Raw genomic sequence first — 21148 nt, forward strand, 5'->3', positions numbered from 1 at the left:
AAAATTATAAACGACATAAATGTATATGCTTATACATGAATTAAACTGTTGGAAGAATATAGAAGAATTATCTTGATCCATCACACAAGATATATATATATGAAGCAGTATTCAGTAAAAGAGAAAAAAGGTAACATGTAAATAAAATAGTTGACAGTTTGCATAATTTGTGTGTGAAAGTTGATCTGAAATTTTCCGCCAACAAATTGCAACATGCCCGAAGCCTTCTACTATATTAGCTTGGCTAAATGGCGCTAAAATTAATCGGCTCGAGAGCACCTTCGGCGATTCCAGCTAAACGAGTTATGGATCGGCCGCGGAATTTTAGTTAATCCATTTATATGCGCGCGAATTTTCGAAGACCGATGATAAAATACCGCTCGCGCTACATGCATTAACGATATCGAAACGCAATCCAATTTTGCAGGCTCTACTATAATCGCCATGTAAATTCTGGTCGCGTTAAAAAAATCGCTAAATCTTCATCCCCGCGCGATTGCGTGATTTAAAGATTCCCGGCTTTGCTGTCGAAAAACGAGCGTGCAATTTTCCGGGCGGAAATATTTTACGCGCGCGGTAGCCGCGAGTTTTCTCGTCTTTCTTTACGACGCCCGCCGCTGGTGGAGTCGCTAATTAAGTTTGCACAGCACTGCCATAAGACGAAGAAGTATGTAACTTTCTGTTCAGGGGGAGGTAATGCGAGTGGAATACTTAATATTGGGTGCGTAAGCCACGGTATACTTACGTAAGTTATACACGCGCACACCGGTATACAGGACCATTCATTTACTGTCATCACCTTGATAAGGTTCTTGCGTAAGATTCAAATATTTTATTTGATATACTATCAGGATTTAACTGTACGCGAGCATAAAGTTGCGGATAATCCTTTTTTTCTGTAGCTTCGTGTCTTTCCTGAAGATCGACGTTGTATTAGCGTGCCACCCAGCCAGCTACGGAAATGATTGATATACCATGAATTACATCAAACTTTATGTTGTACACGAAACTGCAATATCGTGTAAATCGATGCATGACGATGCATTGACCCGAAGCTGCGCGGCTAGCTCATCTTCCTCGCTTAGCTCGCCGCCAAACACAAAGACGCATTTTGCTATTAACGCGAGACACAGCACGGCTTGACGTATAACGCGAACGATCACCCCCTTCCTGAATAAAATGCAATATCGTAGTGCTCTGGAGTACACCTATGTGTGATGCCAATGGCGTATGCAAAGGGAGAAGCTACAATCCGATCTGTAGAGTGTATAGGATGAGTAGGATCTGGCCAATTTCAAAACCGCTTTTGTTCCTGTTAACTTTCGCGTTGCTCCGGATAGTCAAAAGGATGCGTGGCTAAACCTTAGAAACCTTAGAATTTTGCATGTTTAACATATTTGCTTTTTCTTTCTCTTTGAAAGTATATTCTACTGGTATAAGATAAATTGTACTGAACATTGGAATAGATATTTGCAGTTATTTTAATAGTAAATTGCAAATAAAATATATAGATACTAATACACGGAGGAATTATCTTACTAGTAGTCTTACAAAGTATTGAAAAATTTAGCAGATCTAAAAATAATTTTGTTGTACCATCATAATAATTATGTAAAATGTTCAAGCATGATAATAGTGCTACAAAAAGTTTGGAAATTTTTCTAGCCATCAGTTTGGACGTTCTATATAATTATTTTCCAACAAAATTATATATTTTTTAAATTTATATCTAGCGTAATTTTTAGATATTTCAGTAAAACCATTCTTTTTATGAATATACAAACTGAAAAAAATTAAATTTGTAAAAGAAACGGGAAAAAATAGGATTTATTTCACAGAATTTGTTAACGTAATTACGTCTTCTTTATTACGTGTAGTAACGCAATCACGTTTCCGAGTTGGTTATATTTTTCAAGCGCAGAATAAACGAACAGCGCTTGAGAAAAGAATTTCGTACAGCAGCTCGAGAGCTGTCTTAGCGAATTAGCGAGCTAAAAAACGTTCGTTCCGCGAATGGCTCCATTAATCTCCTGATATTATTAGCCCCTAAGATCCCTCAGGTCTGATTCACGTGCCACTCCTTCGATGTTATCCACGAGCGGCCGCAGAAACGATCATTACGCCACTGATCGACGCACACGCGTGTACGCGTGTATAGCGCCGTGCTTGAGAACGGTTGAGCTTGATGTTAAAGTGTATCGCTCTCGGAACACATATCGAGACCGCGGGGGCCACACACTGGGACCATGCGTGGCAATATGGCGTTTGTAATGTAGTACACGATTGCGAGTGCTCGCTCGCTCCAGAACGCAAACGAGGCGAAAAATTGTATTTCGTCTAATTCTCTACAACTTGCTTGATTACATCTCCAAACATAACTTTAGCGAAGATTATATCGAGTCTCTTTATAAATTCTCAATAAAACGGAATCAATGTAGAATTACTCGTATTTTTACTGTATAGCTATATGTAACTGAATAGTCTAGTTCTAATTATTTCATAGCTTTTCATGTATATTTGCGAGCACAAAAAACAAATACGCGAAAAATATGAAAATGTTCCGGACAGAAACGTATGTAGAAGCATTAATAAAAGAACTAGAAAATTTCGACTGATGGACGAAGTAGATGCAACATTATGCCGGCGAAGATCGATGTACAGATTGTAAAATAATCCGAACTTGTAGCGATACTTATTCGGATTCATGCAAAAACCAGTCGTTCGCGTGTCGCATGTTTTTCTGACTATTAAAAATATTCAGTATCGATTCGTACGTAATCCGCCTCTGTGCGACGCGAAACACAACTACACACTCGTGAATTGTCATCATAGAACAGCTGAATAAGACGCGCAGCTATCCACGTAGCTTTTATGCCGTTTTTTTTACCGCGTCTCGCTTCCTGCTGCAATAGTGACCTGCACCTGTTATTCCGACAAAGATAGATGGAATACAAGGGCACCAATAAAATTTACCACGCCGCCGCGCGGAGCCCTGACAAGCTATCTATTGTTGAAATTTATTACTTTTACTTTATACCCTGTATCGTTTTGTATGTGATGTAATATTTGCCATATTGAAAAATATGTTATTCGAATAACCGCAGAGAAATGGTACCACTATATTTTAACTTTTTCCAAATCGTCAGCACTTTTACACATTTAATATTTCAGAAACAGTTATATATATTCGCATACATTCTTAATTGTTGAAAGCTTTGACGTTGAATTATTTTACTCTTCTTTTAGATATACATGAGATTGCAATACTGAACAGTGAGGATCTTTGTCTTGCTTCATGCATTTTTTATTTGCTCGTCAGTTCTGCGTGCAACTCCGATCCGGTACAGAATGCATCGCGGTTTCTCCGTTTTCTTCACTCCTCCCCACTCACAAACTTAAACAAATAATAGGCTGCGAGTTGTGTGGGTAGAAGCGCACAGTAGAAAAAGAAGAAAACGTCTATATAATGGCCGCGTACAACGCGTTCAAGCAGAACTGAGAAAGCGAGGTGATTTGCGTGCACTGGCTTTCTCACTTACGTTGGATTAATGGCAATACCGAAACAGCCGGATGTTAAACTAATTGTGAGAGAAATTAAAACTACTACCGAGAATGCATACGCAATATATCGCATTTGTGTAAGATTTATATAGATTTTGATTGATCTAAGATTTTATTTTTTATTAAATTTATGTGAACATTTATTTTACTTACATACAAGAAGTGGGCATATATCGTTTATATATTAAATTAATTAAAAAATTTCATTTCTGTAACTAATAAAAACGAAAAAATTTTTTTATTAATATAATATTAATATTATGTATAAAAAGTTTTATTATTCACGAAAAATGTAATGAGTGTGATGATCTTAGAAGATCGCGTGATGCATAAGAATGCGATGAATACGAGGAGTAAGAAGAAATATCGAAAAACGGTTAATATAATTGGCAATTATAAAACATCAAGGATAGTAATCACGACAATGAATTATGCATCCGTTGAATTTTCGTTGGAATGCATTCCCGTCGATCAATCTCGCGAGCTTCAGCTTACCCGAGCGCAGCTGGTTGAAATAAACTATAATGGCGATGAATAAATCAAAACACGCCCAGCATAATCGCAAGCCGTAGCTCAGTGTTTTCATTCAAAATTTGGCAGGGGACGTGGTTCATCGGACATTTGCATCGGGTCCCGCGCCTTGCTTCGGCCCCCGCGAAGAAACTGAAAAGAGCCTTAGGCAGCTCGAAGTTACATTTATCACTTGGCTGTCCGCCAACCTCGCAATTATTTCTTTTCCGCAATTTCACATACAGCAAACGTCTGTGTAATTCACATCAGAACGATTAGGATACTTCTTATACAATTTATAGTGAATAAGTCATCAAAATTATTTTTATACATAAATAACAAATGACCGTGATATTGATATTGATATTTGTTAAAATCTTTAAACTAAATTTTAATAATTGTTAATATTGCATTTCAATTATATTTAAAGATTTTACTAATATAAATATATACGAAACCCATGTTAAGAATGAATTTGATTTGAATTGAAGATAAATTTCTTTCACATATTACGATTTACTCAATTACTCTGTGTACGCAAGCAAGTCCACATAAATTACAATCTATAAAATAAAAAGTGTCTCGATTACTCTAACGTTGAGTATACAAATACGAAACAGTTTCACGATATAGAATCGAAATTATCGTTCTTGTCAAGCGGAACATAATCAAGACTGATTTTGTGAGATCTACGTGCAGTCCGTGCAGATCGATGTTACTGCATGGTTTATGGATCCCCAAATTCCAAGATAAACGCCATAATCTTCGCGAATGCAGATGCACTCGGACGACTTAAATATATTAGCAAGAACTCTATATGTAGACATTTTACGGCACATATTTTCGAAAATTGTTTCATATGACTTTTATGCATGCAATAAAATTATAGATTTCGCTATGTTTAATAATATTACCGGCACATTCCTTTTAATTAAATGGTTTAAATGTCATATGCATTACATCTAAAATATAAACATTCTCAACTGTTGTATAAAAATGCTGGGAAAGGGTAAACCTTTATTATTCTTAAACACATAATTAAACACATAATTAAACGTGAGAATGAATTATGATCGCGACATATTCTCGAGAAAGGAAAACGGTAGAAATTCGCCGCAGCTTTATATCTCGGAAATTAAACGATCAATTATCGTGCTGATCATTCAGCCGTTTGTGCGCATCTTATGCGCGATTGACCACCTCAATAATTTCTCCATCTTAGCGTCCGAGGTACCGTATTTAGCGACGGAATAATTTGTAATAAATCGCCGCGTGCGCGATTACGCCTCCTCCGTGGTTCCGGCTCGCGCAATTCTTGCGGTCGATGGTCGCGTGGCATCGTATGCCATAAATTCTTGTAAAGAGACACGGAGATTGCCTATAAAAACGCGTACCAATCCTCTCTGTACCTTCTTGTCGTGGGGTGACGCCTTCTCGACATTATACTCGATCTTGATCTGTTTGCAAGCATCACTACCGTTATGCTCGTTTGTTATATCTTCATTGAGAAATAAAACCCACGCTTTATCTACTTATATGCCTGCCTTTGAATTGTGGGTTGTTAAAAATATGTGTTGTACTTTTCAAGCACCGCACTCTTCCGCAAACTTAAAGATCCTTAAAATGCTTCATATATACTGTAGGTATGTTCAGAATATTGACAATATTCAGAATGTTTCATAGCAATTAGTATTTTTACCGCATCTTTAGTATATCTTTATTCTCTTTGTTGTACACAGCTCTTGGCGATCGTAAAGAAAAGACCTTTCTTTATGAGAAAACACCTTTAGTAAAGGCTACTGTATAAGAGTAGTTGTGATTCTCACGTAAGTCATAGATTTTATTTGCAAACCAAGTAGTATCAGCCTCGAATAATTCTCACGACTAACCGGGAAAATTATTATATTTCGTAAAATCGTTACTCTCGGAACAGTCGGTTTAACCTTACGTCTGACAATCGGAATTATAGTCATAACAGAGGTCGAGGTTTGCATAATTCGCGTAAAGCGTTTACGATATGCCTGATAGTCATTCATCATCCCTCACGTGACGGATGTTGCCGTGCAGTGATTGTCTGTGGTGTAGCTCATCGAACGGTGTATAATATCCTCCTAATTGGACTTAACCTGGATCATTATTCTAATACTATCTCGTCTGTACAACACGACAGTAAGCGCGTCGTGTGAACTTTCCATAAATCGTGACGCGATTAACAAATGCCCTTTGCCGAATGCTAATGATGGCAATTAAATACTTCTCAGATGAGATATTACTCAGGGAAACCATTAAACTATTCTAACCTCGTGTCGAAAATGTATCTTTCAAAAAGTATCTATTACATATTTATGGCACATAAAATCTATATTATATGACTTGTACCAAGCACTTTTGGGCCTCGACTATTAACAATTTTATTCTTAGAGTCAAGAATCTTAGAGATTGTGTATTTACACTTGTATATTTTACCACAAATGACAGCAATCAACGTTTTTGTGAAGATTTTATTCTGCTCTTTTTTTTTATCTTTTGTTATTTGTTTATTATTTTTAAATTTATTTTTTTTTATATTATTTTATAGCTTTTTATATAAATATATATATTTTTTAATAGTTTCTTTTAATCAAGGCAATTTTTTAATTTTTTAATGAACGCTCCAAATTTTATCTGCATTATATATACACACATAAGTATAATATTATTGGACTGATATAATAGCAGCGCACAACTTTCATAGGTGTGCATTTCATAGCAACCTCGTATGTAACAGAGGCTTTTATCGAGAATTAGGCAACGGTACCCACTGGTACTCCCCAGCCGATGTTTCCCACTGAATAAGTAAGAATGCCGTTCGAAAACTCGCTTCTCCTACACTGTCTCCTTTGTCGCCTCAATCGCTCATCGATTCTTACTTCGGCTCGTAACGAGATCACCCATTCATGGTCTTCCCGTCCATTCAATGCCAGAGTGTCGGGCTCCGCTTTTCAATCTATTTTTGACAGATACGTCGCGTGCCTGGCCTCACACCTGGCCACCCTGTTTCCGACATCTGTACGCTCCCGCTATTTCGCTAGAATCTAGATCCCCTTTCCACGAATCGATCTCTTTTTCCAGATCATAATCATCCGGTTCTTGCACCATTCGTTCTCTATTCTGTGTCGTGTGTTTTCCATCAAACATAAATAATTTTCAATAGGAAATTCGAGGAACTCTTGACACGCAAATAGTTTCCTTTGTAATCTAGAGTGTTTTAACTAATAGACCGTTGCTTGGTACGAATAAAAATAGGCAAACTTCTGCTCCTTACTTTGAGAGTATTTTGCAAAATGATACAAATGGGCAGAGCATTTCATTGTTAAACACAAAGTACATAGAAGATAGAAAAAAAGCGAAAGCAACGTTCCTGTCCTGTCTTTTTACGAAACGCATGAGTATTTCTCGCTCATGTACACCATTGTACGAATGTATAGTGGAACGATCCAATGCGCGCTCTTTGAGTGAAATGCAAACGGACATATTTCACTCAGAGTGCACACGTTCGATTGCCCTTGCACTTTCTTGTAATACAGTGATGTACATGAATAACAAATACTCATACATTTTACAAAGAGAAGGCCGGGACATCGTTATCGTTTCTCTTTTCTATTTCTTTCAGCTTTACGTCCAACAATCCACATTTAGAAATGGTTCAATTATTTACATTTATACTAACTAAATTGCATTACATTAACATGAACCATAATATGTACCGTTCAAATAATATCAATTTGTTATTAATATTATTGGAATTAGAGTAACTTATCTCCATCAAATTATAAATTTATAAAATGTAAGTTAAGCTTAATATAGAAATATATGTTGCAATTTCAATAAAATAATACAGATCGCAATAAATTAAAAAAATATAAGTATCCATTTTTAATAAGTTTAAAATTGCGATTAATATAATTAAAATAGCAACATTTTTTAATACAATTTTACCATTTTGATAAACTCTGAAATGTAAATGTTACTCAAACAATTTGAAAAATATATCATACTATTTTATGAGAAAAATTTTGATTATAAATTCCGCTGAATTCGACTAAGCTAATCCCAAAGGGACGTGACGAGCCGAGAGATGAGCCGGAAACTTTCCCAGCCGACCTTTAATTGGGCATTCGGGCCATCCAGGTTATACCGGTGCGGTGTTATTACCGAACCAATTCTCTCGAGAAATCGTTGTTATTTCTGTCATGTGACGATAGGACTGTTTTTTTTATTTTTTGCTCACGATTTTCTTCCTTTTACGTTCTTCACGTTCACGAACTATCATAATCGCATATAATCATAGAAATAGTTACTAATAGAGATATAAATTACGGTTGGGTGACGTCAGAGCGACGTCTCAATGTCCAGTCCTCTATGTCTAAAATTATAATCGCAAATCGCGCGTGCTCAGCATTTTGAATACCGTTTGTTTTAAGACAAGTGTATTTTCGGCATGATGACTCAAATTCCTAATACGCATATATAAATGTTAGTCACATTAAAATCATTGACAAGATTATATGTATATAAAAAACCAAAAGTTCTCTAAAAAATATTTTTTTTAAACAAGATGTGTAAACTGTTTAAATTTTTTTATGTATTGTTAAGTATAAGAGAATAGCTTATAGATATGTGCATTTATGTAGATATACGTGTTTCAGAAAAAGCATTTTTCAAAGTGTTTACCGAAGTGTCTTAATTTAACTTTAGAGTATAACGGTTTCTGCTCTTATTGATTTATATTTAGAAACTTTAGGTACTTTTATTTATGTTTAGAAACGAAATCTGTTTTCATTCCACCATCTCCGAATGCAAAAATTCCACCCACGTGTAAGTCACTGCATAGGAACAAACTCTTTGAAGTTTCCTACGGCCTACGCTGACGCAGTTCGTCGGTCGAAATAGAGATGACTGCTTAGCAATGTGTCGCCATGTGCGTATAACTAGCCCGTCTCGCGCATAAATAGGATCGTCTGCGATGCGTGCTTTGCGTTGGCGAACGTACTTATAGCTGTTTAGCGAATATAGATGCGATTAGAACACGGATGCGACACGAGGAGCTCCATTGTTACTGATCACCATAAAAAATTAATCTTTTCTGAGATAGATATAACGTGAAAATTCAATCTCAGAAAATTAATATCGTTTACCTGTCTTTTTCTTTTACTAGAAAAATGTTATCAAATTGCTTGATATTATCTTAAACGTATCTTTATTGATTTTGTAATAATTAAAAATGTCAAATCTTTATTAATAAATTAAAGTTTTACAATTGAAGAGATTCTTTGGAATACTTATAGATAAACTATGCATCTTTAGTCTTGAATTATTAAGTGACTTAAGTGTATATATTAAAAGTAATTACAAAGATAAACAACTGATAAAAATCGAGCCTAGTTCACTATATTCGAACTTCGTGAGGATAATCGCCAGAGACCAACCCTTTTTTTAACGAAACAGTTCGTTTCCGTTCACGCCAACCAACGCTATTGGCGTTCTTAATATGGCGACGCTAGAAGAGAAACAGTTACATTCAGGATAATATAATTTAGCACACTAAGCACGTTCATCTACACGCAGAGTTCAATTTGACATTGTCTACTGCTTTGTTCTAAGAAGAAATATTTAATACTCTCTACTATAACTCGGAATATTAATATTAATATACATCATGCTATACACGATAAAAATGCAGAATATTAGATCAGAATCTAATAATACTCCTGTTTTAACTCTAATGACGTACTGTAATTATTTTTAAAAGCATTCTAGTGATGATTTCATAGCCGCCTTCCTTTTTTCCCCGAGCAATTCATTTCCTCTAAATGGCTTAGGCCAAGAATCGCCGGTTAAGCAATTGCGAGGATTGATGCCAGGGTGACTCACTATCTTCCTCCGTGTCATCGATGATCTATTTCCGCCACCCGGTATATTAATCCAGACACGCAGATCGAGTGGTCCCGGTGCGCGCGTCGCACACAAACAACGATAATGACTTAACAGACCCATCTGCTATCCAGGTATGAACAGGGGTGAAGGAAGAAGCGCGGGCCTGATGGAAGTCACTGTCAACGACTTTAAATGATGATAATGGAAATCAATCTATCCCCTGGGACATGCATGTCTCGCGCGTTCACGCATGAGCGATTCCTCTCGTGCGCTTGTTAGATTTACTAATCAATGCCATGCTTTTAATTACACGTGGTAATTTTCTTACGACTCTGCATGACGTAAAAGTTAATTAGATAGAAAGAGCGTAAAGATATTAGACGTGTAATCAATTATAAAATCGCCTGTGTTATATATAAACAAAATTTAAAAAGATTTATCTAACGTCACTGATATTAATACAATTCCACACGGTAATAAATAAATTTGGCACATACACACACACATACACACACACATACATACATACGGACATTTTTTTTAATGCGATATTTCGACGTTTTAGAACACTCTGAACATATTGACATCAAAAACTCAAAAAAACAATCTTTTCTCCGGTTTCTTCTACCCTTATTTTATATATAATTTTTTAAAATTTGGTTGATTAGAGCCAACTTTATACGCAATCAAAGGTTCATATACGAATTTACGAAAACAAAGCTTCCTCTATGAGGAAACAAAAATTATTTTTAATATGTCTGAATATAGGTATACAATACACGTTTCTTTTCGATACAATCTAAATTTTTCCAAATTATGAAAATTTTCGTAATTTCAAGTAACTAAAGCTGATATTTCAATCATTTTAATTCATACGTTCCTCTAGCAGAGTAATACATAATTTTCGCGATTGTTAGTGTCAATTACATTCATTCCGCGTTTCATCGATTTCTCCTATTCGGTTTTCACCGCATGACACGCTGTGCATCAAGCATCAACGATGCACTGTCGATGTACGCTCGACGCATCGGCTATGACACGCACGACCTGCGCTTTTCAGAACGCGACTTTTTTTCCGGCGCTCTCACGCCGCCAGCGTGATCACCGGTCGGACAAAGAAGGCGGCCGGAAGTTTCGCGCGGAACGGGATACGGACGTTTTTACAGAAAGCTCGCGGAAAAATTGGTCCCTGTATGCAATAATGCGCACACGCGCGTGATGGTAACACGGGCCGGCACAATGCGCCGGTAATTGATCGTGAAGGGGCTGGCTGACGTATCTTCCACGAACGGATTTGTGTCGGCGAAATGCCGCTACTTTTATTCCCGCCTAATGAACAATCGAAGTCGCTTTCAGCGTGCACGCACGATTTACGATTCCGCGAAAGTGAGTTCGACGCGTGGGACGTGTGACGAAGCGTGTGCCGCGTGCGTCGCTATTATCATCGCTTCCTGCTGAGGTCTGACAATTGAAAGGTCAAGTGACTGAAGAAGATGTATGTCACATTCTTGCGAAAGTTGAATTATTCGCGTTGATTATCACTATTTTTCATTGTTATCTATATATTGGATATAAATCGAAGATAAATGCTCATGCATGTGGCGTGTCGGAATGAAAGACATTACGCTAATAAATTACGCTTAGATTTTATATTGCACAGTGTATATACAAATACATATTGGATTGTAAATTTAAATACAAATGTATAATAATATAATTACCTGCCGGAAGCAAATTACCCAATTGACCCAACTTAAGGGGAGAAAAAGGCGGACCCCGGCTAATTTTGTTAACTTCCGATTACATCCCGTCATAATTACGCGCTGTCATTTCCTTTATTCGCTTTCCGAGAAAGCGCCGCGCTTTCGTCCAGGAAGATACCCTCGCGGTGAGCGTGCTGGGATACCTTTGTCTGATGCGGAAGCGTGTCGTCACCGGTAATTACGTGGATGTCAGCCAGTCAGCTGCGACACCGATCAGCAGCGACCCATTTTTCCTTTTTAACTCGTTCCGCGATCATTCACGCGAGAAAGAAATTCCACGTGTCCGCGTATCCATCAAAGATAAATTCCCTGTCAACCAGAAACTTCTCGGAACTTACGTCGTACAAAATCGCGAGTACAAGTTTGAGATGAAATACGTTTGGCCTACATTTAGTTCGGACCTCGATAAAAATATTTATTAGAAATTGGGAAGATTTGTAAGATCTTAATTGGAAGGTCACGTTACTGTTGGTTACAATTTCTGGATTTCGAACGTAAGTCGCGCTTCTTCATATATGCTCTGATCAATCATATCTGACTCGAGACAGAGTTGTGTCTGCAGATTTCGCGAGAAGGGTTTCACGGTAATAAATATCGACCTCTCGAAAATCTCCCCACTATATTACGCGCTTAATGGACACTTTCACAATACAAGCGGTTTGTAAAGACGCATCGACCAGGTAACTACAATGCATATATGTACACACGTGTTCGCTAATGGCCGCGTATTGACGATGCGCCGCCAGCTCAAAGCAAACCTGATGGGATACGAATAACGAGCCATTGTGTCGATCCGAAAATGCACTCCTCCCCTCTTGTTCGTGTCTTTCTCGGCAGTCAATATAACAAATAACATCCGTTATTTATATTTGCTATATATATAATGAAGTTAATTTTACTGACTGGAGTAAATTATGTGCGCTTTCTTTCTCCTTACTTTCTTCTTCTTCTCGCACGGTATTGCGTTGGGCGGTTTCAATTAGTTTTAGCTTGGCTCACAATAGTTTGGTTTTATTTTGTACATATAAAACTTGTACAATAAAATCAAGAAGGCTTACATTCTATTCCAACTTTCATTTAATAGATTTCTTTTCTTCATTGTACTAATTTCCACCTCATTAACTTTACGTAACAAACTCTTGAAACAAACTCGGCGAACTCTTGCTTGATAGTTTTTTCCGAGTTTTCTTTAAATGTCCGTCATTTGTTCATGCATTAGAACACGGCCGAAAGGACGTGTTATGGCTGTACTTACGTTCGTTAACAAGTATTCTAAAGTGGAAACGGGTGCATTTTCCGCACTTTTTTTTTAAGTACTGTTGTTAAAGAGCCACACATTTCGCTTTGTGTGCGCGTCACAAAAGAAGCAAAGAAGCCTGTTGCGCTCAGACCCGAACGGGTAACTTCATACGGCTCTTCATTATTCGCGATAGATCAACGGTGAAGTCGTGCGTGAAAAACATTATAACTCGACCAGATGGAAAATCGCATTGCTTACCGGAATAAATTTGCAAAGTCGATCGCCTTCACGACAAAATTAGCGACGCAGATAGCAGGACAGTTCGAAATATAATTATGTGCATTGCATAAACGTGGATAAGATCATAAAACATTACCTTTTATTATATTAATATAAACAATACATTTGTTAAAATACGAGTCGACCTCTTTCACACGGAACTCACCACATCCCATTTGTATTTGTGTTTGAGTTAATCGCAGATTTTATTTTAATAAATGTATTGTTCATATGTGATATAATGAAAGGTAATATTTATGAATTTATCCACGTTTATGCAACGTCTAATTCAAGAGCAAGAAGAAGAATAAATGCAAACGCAATTTTTGTGTTTTCAAAATTCGTTAGATATTATAGTCTATATATTGGATTAAATAATACGTAGAATAAGGATATAAAATTTTAGAAAAACCTGGTTATAAAAGATAGATAATATGGTTTCATGAAATCACAATTTATGATTGTAGAGAAAATTCATTGTGCATCACCAGTACATGCTGTTGTTAAATAATATGTCACGAATGTGATTCGTTCTCCCAGCGCAGTGAGTTAAGTGGGCTAAAATTTGCATGTACGTGATGTACTAGTAGACAAGTCTTTTCTCTCTAGGCATAATAGACAACAACTGACTATCATTGGTAAAACAAAGGTTGTAAAAAGTAACACAAATGACTATTACTCATACGATAATTTTTATCGCGTGTAAGTTTCATCGTCGGATGTGTTACATCATTCTTACTTTTTTTTCCTTTTATACATATATCAGGAATTTTTAGTAAACAACAGTAAAACAGAAATAATACTTTAGACCTAACATAAAAATTTATAAAGGCCCGTAATAGTCCGTAATTCATAGTCTGTTCTTATATTTCAAGTCTTTCTTAGGTAATGTCTAAAAGGCCATTATGGCTCTGTGATTGATTTATAACGTGTGCTTAAAACGGTCTTAAATATAAAAACTGACTATAAATACCAACCGAAGTAACAAATAACTCATTTATAGTAATTGAATTTGCCTGACGCTGGACTAGTATTTCTCTTATTTCATTACCTTTTATCTTCAGAGTATTTTTACTCCAAACATATAGTAGAAAATTCTTGAAAATATTTTGGAACTTAATTGCAAAATTAATAGGATTTTATTGCAATATTATCAATGGAGAATTATAAATGTATTATTTCTCTTACATCAACAGCTAGTAAATTATCTTCTATAAGTTATACAGACATGCCGATAAATAGTTCTAAAGACAAGTTGTTAGAATATAAAACTATTTTGTTAAATATTACAAGACAGAGAAAATTGTAAATGTAAAAATAAAATTATTTCATTACATATGTATAATTAATACTTCATACGGTTTAAATCGGTTTTATCTTCAGAAGATAAAGTTTTGATGTTGACTGTAGGAAATACATTTCTTCCGTTTGCTATTTTGTCGACGCATGTCGACTCTGTCGGTAATTAATTGTTTTCAATAAAAAATCTATAAGTTATTTATTTACCAAAAAAACATATATTTATTACACATATGAATAAAGTGATGAATAAAAATAATCATTAATTTTGACTCATTGTCAGTAAACAACACCAGTTGTAAACCTAATACCGTTAAAATTATTCTATTGTTTTTAATTTACTAGTATTAAATACGAGGATAATAATTATGCAAAACCTTTGCAATTACATTCTATGAATTTTATTATTATGTCTTTTTTCTACAATATAACTCGTATATATACAAAGGTCTATTTAAAACACTATATTATCGGTCATAACTTATTTTATAAAAATAACAACAGTAACAGAAAGAGAGGATAGAAACAAATTTATATCCGCCATAAAGGCGGATGCGTAACAAAACAATTGTAAAGGTTAAATTTTAGAAAGCACATGTTCGCTCGACGATGAAGGGACAGATCTTCACCAAAAATTTCAAAATCATTCGTACGATGCTTCCTTATAAAAAATGAACTTTATCTCGCTATTTAATTGCTCGTCTACATCATATAGAGTACACGTGTATACATATATGGTTTACCATAACGCTATTTCCGTATACTATCTCCGTTTACAATATGATATATCAATCTAAATTTATTGTATACTCGTCGGCGCTTAACACCTAAATATAGTTATACCATCTTTCTTTGCATATTCATTTCTATGTATATATACGTAGTGCCTTTTATTAATGTATGTAAGGGGGCAAAATAGGAACTGTGATCGCCTGATGTACCTTGTTCGTCCGTTCTCTCAAATATTCAATTATGCGCCGTTTAATTATTTTTATCTCCTTTTACACTTGCAAGTTCTTATAACTATATATAATTTTAAGAATACCAGATTTTTTTAAATCTCTGCTATCCAGATGTGATAAAACCTAAAAGAATTCAAATCGCAATTTTGTTTTACATATATAAGCTATTACTCTTTAGAAAATTGTAAAACCTTGAAAATAGTAAAAAAATGTTACAAATTCGTATATCAACTTCAAACTGCAATAGGACAAGTTAATTGCCTAATAATATCGGTGTCATAACATGTCTTATTATTATATTAATACTTTTTCGTTAATATTACAAATACTCAAGTGTATTTAGAAGTTGTGTGATATAAAAGATAGATGAAGATATCGTTCAGAGTAGGCAGTTAATGTCTTCAATGAAAATGAAAATGTCCTTTTAATATTCAATATAAATATTAGATATGGAATTTTAACATGTGACTTGTCGCAAATGGAGCTTTCATCGGCGAATAAAATGCTTGGACGAATACATAGTGCAGTTTGCGTACAAACAGGCCGTAAGAAGGCACCGAGCAACGCAACGCAACGCACGAGCTCCTAAATCTTATGACGATTACGAGAATGGCGACATACAAAAGAAAGGCACGTTACAAAATTTCATTGATAGCGTTTATCTCGAGACAAAAGGAACTAATTAGTTGCTTCCGTCATAAAAAAAGACTAGCGTACAGGCTTTTGCGTCAATGGGGGAAAAATTGGCTGTCATTTGTACGGGGCTTTATCCGTCGACGCGGTGGCAATACAGGATAATTCGTTACTATCAAAGAAATGCTTGCTCGCGCTGTACGTGAAATACGCGACGTCGAATCGATGAAAACGTCGCGCGCATCCGTATTAAAGCCGAGCTTTTCTCTCACGGCGTCGCGTCGGATGCTCGAGAGATCTCCGAAGCGTTATTCTTCGCCACGACAATAAATTCACGTTAAAGATTACAGCCATTTGTCAGCCATTGAATAAAAATCTGCACGATGTGCATGAGAGTTAACAGAAGATAAATTACAGAATTACGTATTTAGAAAAGTATAAAAATATTGTCCATAAAAATTTGGGTGTTATATGATTTTTTATTTGTCAATTTAAATATTTACCTCAGACATTGGCAAATATTTCGATAGTATTTAGATTTATTAATGTAGAAATACGTGACTGCTAATTAATCATCCATAAAAGATGGCTGTTTAATGCGAACCTTAATTTTGCACGCGCCAGTTCCGTTTTCCATTTACGTTGGATAATCCGCGATCAACTCAACACACGTTAAACGTGATTAATAATAACATTACGTAAGATATCTACCTATAATTAATTACGGGATATACGCTCTATATATTTTTCTTTTTCCTTAAATGTCAAATTATTTTACAGTATACATTATTATTCACGCTACGCATCGAAGTAAAAAAATTGCCGAGCAATTTGTCCTTCGATTGTTTGTTTCTTGACGCTGTAACGTCGATAAATTTCTAATAATTCCGAGGATAGCGTTTCTCGTTCATCGACTATCTTCGCAATCGCTTAAATATAATCGTATCTCTGAAAATTATCAGACTCAACATGCTGGAGATCTGTTCTCATCTGATGATGTCCGGTAATTTCACTTTTCTCCTACTTTCTCGGAAGGTCTCTTTTAATCGCTCGATATCAAATCTCGAAATATCCATGTAAACTGGAAACTTCCTACTAAATAAAACATTTTTCAAGTACGAGCATTTTGCAGATGCTTCTTTTTCCTGTTGCTACATATAACTATTTATGGTTAATTTTGTACTTTGATCGAGACTTCCGTATGATTTCGGTGAATCCCTGATTTTATTAAATATGGATTATTAAATATATGGAGAATTGTGAATCTCGACGTACACAGAGTGCAAATTGGAAACAATCGTTAGTTAATCCTTGAATAAAATAATTTTCAAAAACATTATAAATATAATAGGAAAAACGATTTAAAAAAAGCAGTGAAATAAATAAATTTTTATTTATTATTAATATTAGCAACTCAATCTCCAAATAAACTTCTATTGTCCATCGTTATTCGCAGAAAACTAAATTGCGTAAAAAATAAATAAAATAAATTTCGCATATTGCACTACCCGTCAAATTATTCCCAAAATGTTTTAGGTATTACAATCTTTCGCGAATTTGAAAACAGCTATACTTACAAAGCGCGAACAGAAAAGGAAATAAAATAAATATACAAAACATAAATGGACACTGTTATTATATTTTCTTTTCTAACATATTTATTTTGATTCACATATAGATTGGCAAGTAATTCAACATGAAAGCTTACACGCTAATAGAGGCGGTAAAACTTAAACTATTAATAATAACTAATAATAACGAGAACAATGCGATGCATCAAATTATATTAGGTATAGGCACAAAAAACTCCGGAGAATTGTTTGACTTAAATACAGCATATGATATTTACAAAATAAATTGGACGCTAATAGAGAGTGGAAATTCCGGAGTCTCGAGGATATATTGTACGTATGTACTGGCACGTTTGTGTACAGTAGACCTAACGATTACGTCTATCTCGGTGAGGAAGAAGGCCGCGACGAAAAGTCGATATCGAAATGCCGGAAAAAATAAAAAAAAAAAGAAACCCGTTTTTCCGAATGAATACGCACGTTAATAATATCGCCGACGTTTTCCTTCCAGCTGCGAGACAGACGCACTTCCTTACATTTATCAAAGCTGCTAGAAAAAATAAAAAAGAGAAAGAAATGTACGCAAGTAACGATAATGACGAATATTAATACTTAAATGACGGTATTAAAAAGAAAGAAACATAAATGTATTAAATGAAGTAAACTAACAAATTACTAACGAAAGTAGTCTCTAATAAAAATGACGTTACTAAAAGTGGCTTTTAATGGTAGTTAGCGATATAATGATGACAGAGACTGGTGGATTACTCTCGAACAAGTACTCCAAAGAAAGATCGCAGTAACTACTTTCCGTGCTGAGTTTTTCACTTCTTACGTACCTATCTAGTCGCCGATAACGATAATGAAGCGAGTCAATAATGTTTTATGGATGATAAGTTCGATGAAGTTTAATCATAGTGAATATGCCAAAAGTGTTAAAACCGAGGGTATATAAGATTTTACTAAAGTTCGAAGATACGCTTGAAGGTAATTCAATAAGTTTCGACGACGTTAAATAGGGGAAGCTAGAGCGAAATGGAATTTTTAAATGATTTTAAAAAACTAAAATAAAATGCTAGAAAATAATGCCAATTTTGCGAGAAAAAGAAAAAGAAAGATTTAATATCTGTTTCCATTAGAATTGGCTGAAAGATTTTGTGATCAGCGAAATTCTTTACGTACATGAAAACGCACAGTGAGAATGTAGATTTTGGTGTTTATTACTTTAATATTTATATTCTTAGTTTTATGACAATATACTTGTGCGCGCTTTTATTACTACAGGTTTCCGTTCCGATTTAGCTCCTCCTAATTACACGTGCACGATAGTAATCAATATTCGTGATTTAAATTCCGACATTTGTCTGTCTGGTCAAATGCTGATAGAATCGCAGCAGTAACAAAATATTAATTATGTTTTGTATAACGTTAAGTGGATAAAGTTGCAAAAAATTATTAGAGAGATCGTCGTGACACCGAGTACGTCGAGATTGCACGCTCGTTACTTCCACAATAAAATTCTCATACCAAACACAAGTCACAAAATAAATTAGGAAGTGTTGGCCTCTGTTACTAGAAAAGATTCACTGCTTATATGCTCTATGTCATATTATTATATAACATGTCCCTGATTAGTTGCGTAGGTCATAAAATATCACGTATAGGTATAGATGTATGTTCTTTGCCTTTTCTTATTTTCTAATGTATAGTTCTATGCATCTATATATATATATTAGATATAATATGTATTAACGTCATGATTGCCATCCGGGCGTGTAAAGTACAATATTTACGCATTCGCACAGTCACTTTTGCAATTTTATCCTCTCTCAGATAACTCACAGTCTCCCCATCTTTTTTATTCTCTTTTTCTCCCCCTTTTCGGTCTGCACATTCACGCGATTTCTTCGTTCTACATTGTATCAGATTTTAAAAATCACTAACCGTTGTCACGACCAGTAAGAACGGCTGTAAGTACAACATATTGCATTACGATTTTGGAATTCAGCACTGTCAATCATAGAGCAGTCGAGCGGCGGTGTTTGGCAGTGCATCGTCATACATCTCGGAACGAGATTTATACACACGCACACACACACGGTGTATGAGTGTACATAAAGATATACACAACTGAACAAAATGATAAATTAAGCATCGTGAGAATGCTAATGTAAAACTTTTGTGGAAATAATAAGTAAAACTTTAAGTAAATAATAAATTAAAACTATTTGTTATTAATTGTAATAATTCTTTAAACTTTTATTCCTCCTATTCTTTAATTGATATTATACACGTAGTAATTTGCCATCTTGTGAATAAAGATTACGTTTGATATAGTGATTTATCATTCGAATACAATCTTTCTCGAGATCTTTTTTGCGGTATTTGTCAACTAATGTCAGGAGATCTGCAGCAAAAAGACATTTTAATTGCAGTTGATGTACGTATAGAAAACAATCGCTTTGAAGTGCGGAAAATTTTCAATCGACGATATGTATGAAAAATTAATGAGAAGTTTTATCGTCTTGTTCAGCAGTGCATACAGGCATCCCATAATAACTTTTCGTGGGGTTGAGGTAGTTCGTTTTTACTTTTTCTTTCGTGATACGCGATTGTTTCGATTAATTCTGCGATTGTTTCAAAAATCCGGACGATACTTTGATCATTCGCACGTGATTCATAACTGAAAAGTTCTTTCATAGAAAGCTATGAGATAATTCCCATTATTAAGCACTGATATAATTTTACATACATAATGCCGAAGGATTATATGACCAGAAACGAATAAAATACAAATACGTAACGTCGACTGTTAATAGTTGATAAAAATTACATTGACGATAAATGATGGAAACTGCACAATGCACGCGTAAACCACAAAAAGATCATTTCTTTAATAACAGTGTTTATGTATTTATGACAGTTATATAAAATGTAACAGAGCACAAATGATGAATAGCAAGTACACAAATGTTTAAAATAATTATTAGCATTCTAAAGTACAACAAAATTAAGTAGGAAAATCGTTTCTCTCTTGTTACATAGTATATTTTTATTATAAAGATCAACATTCTATTCTGTATATGATCAAATTATCAGACAATTTTCCAAAAGAAACCGCGAATTAATCGCAGAAATTTATAAATTACCGTATAATCTAATTATTTCAGATTAATGTTCCGGAAATAACGATTTCATTCGCGCACCTCTCCTTTATGTTGGTTCTTATTATCCATTATTATTATCTAATGACTGTATAATCTGTTTGTTCGTTATTAATTATTATTATTTACGCTCGCTCGACTGTTCCATGCAAGGAGGCAATCTCTTAACTTAAATCCTGGAAGCTATATTATCCCACGCATGACTATGTGTAAAATATCGTGTATACATATGTATATAATATATATAATA

The sequence above is a fragment of the Temnothorax curvispinosus genome, unplaced genomic scaffold (genome assembly GCF_003070985.1).
Source record: "Temnothorax curvispinosus isolate PA1 unplaced genomic scaffold, ASM307098v1 QBEX01002414.1, whole genome shotgun sequence".
Taxonomy (NCBI): domain Eukaryota; kingdom Metazoa; phylum Arthropoda; class Insecta; order Hymenoptera; family Formicidae; genus Temnothorax; species Temnothorax curvispinosus.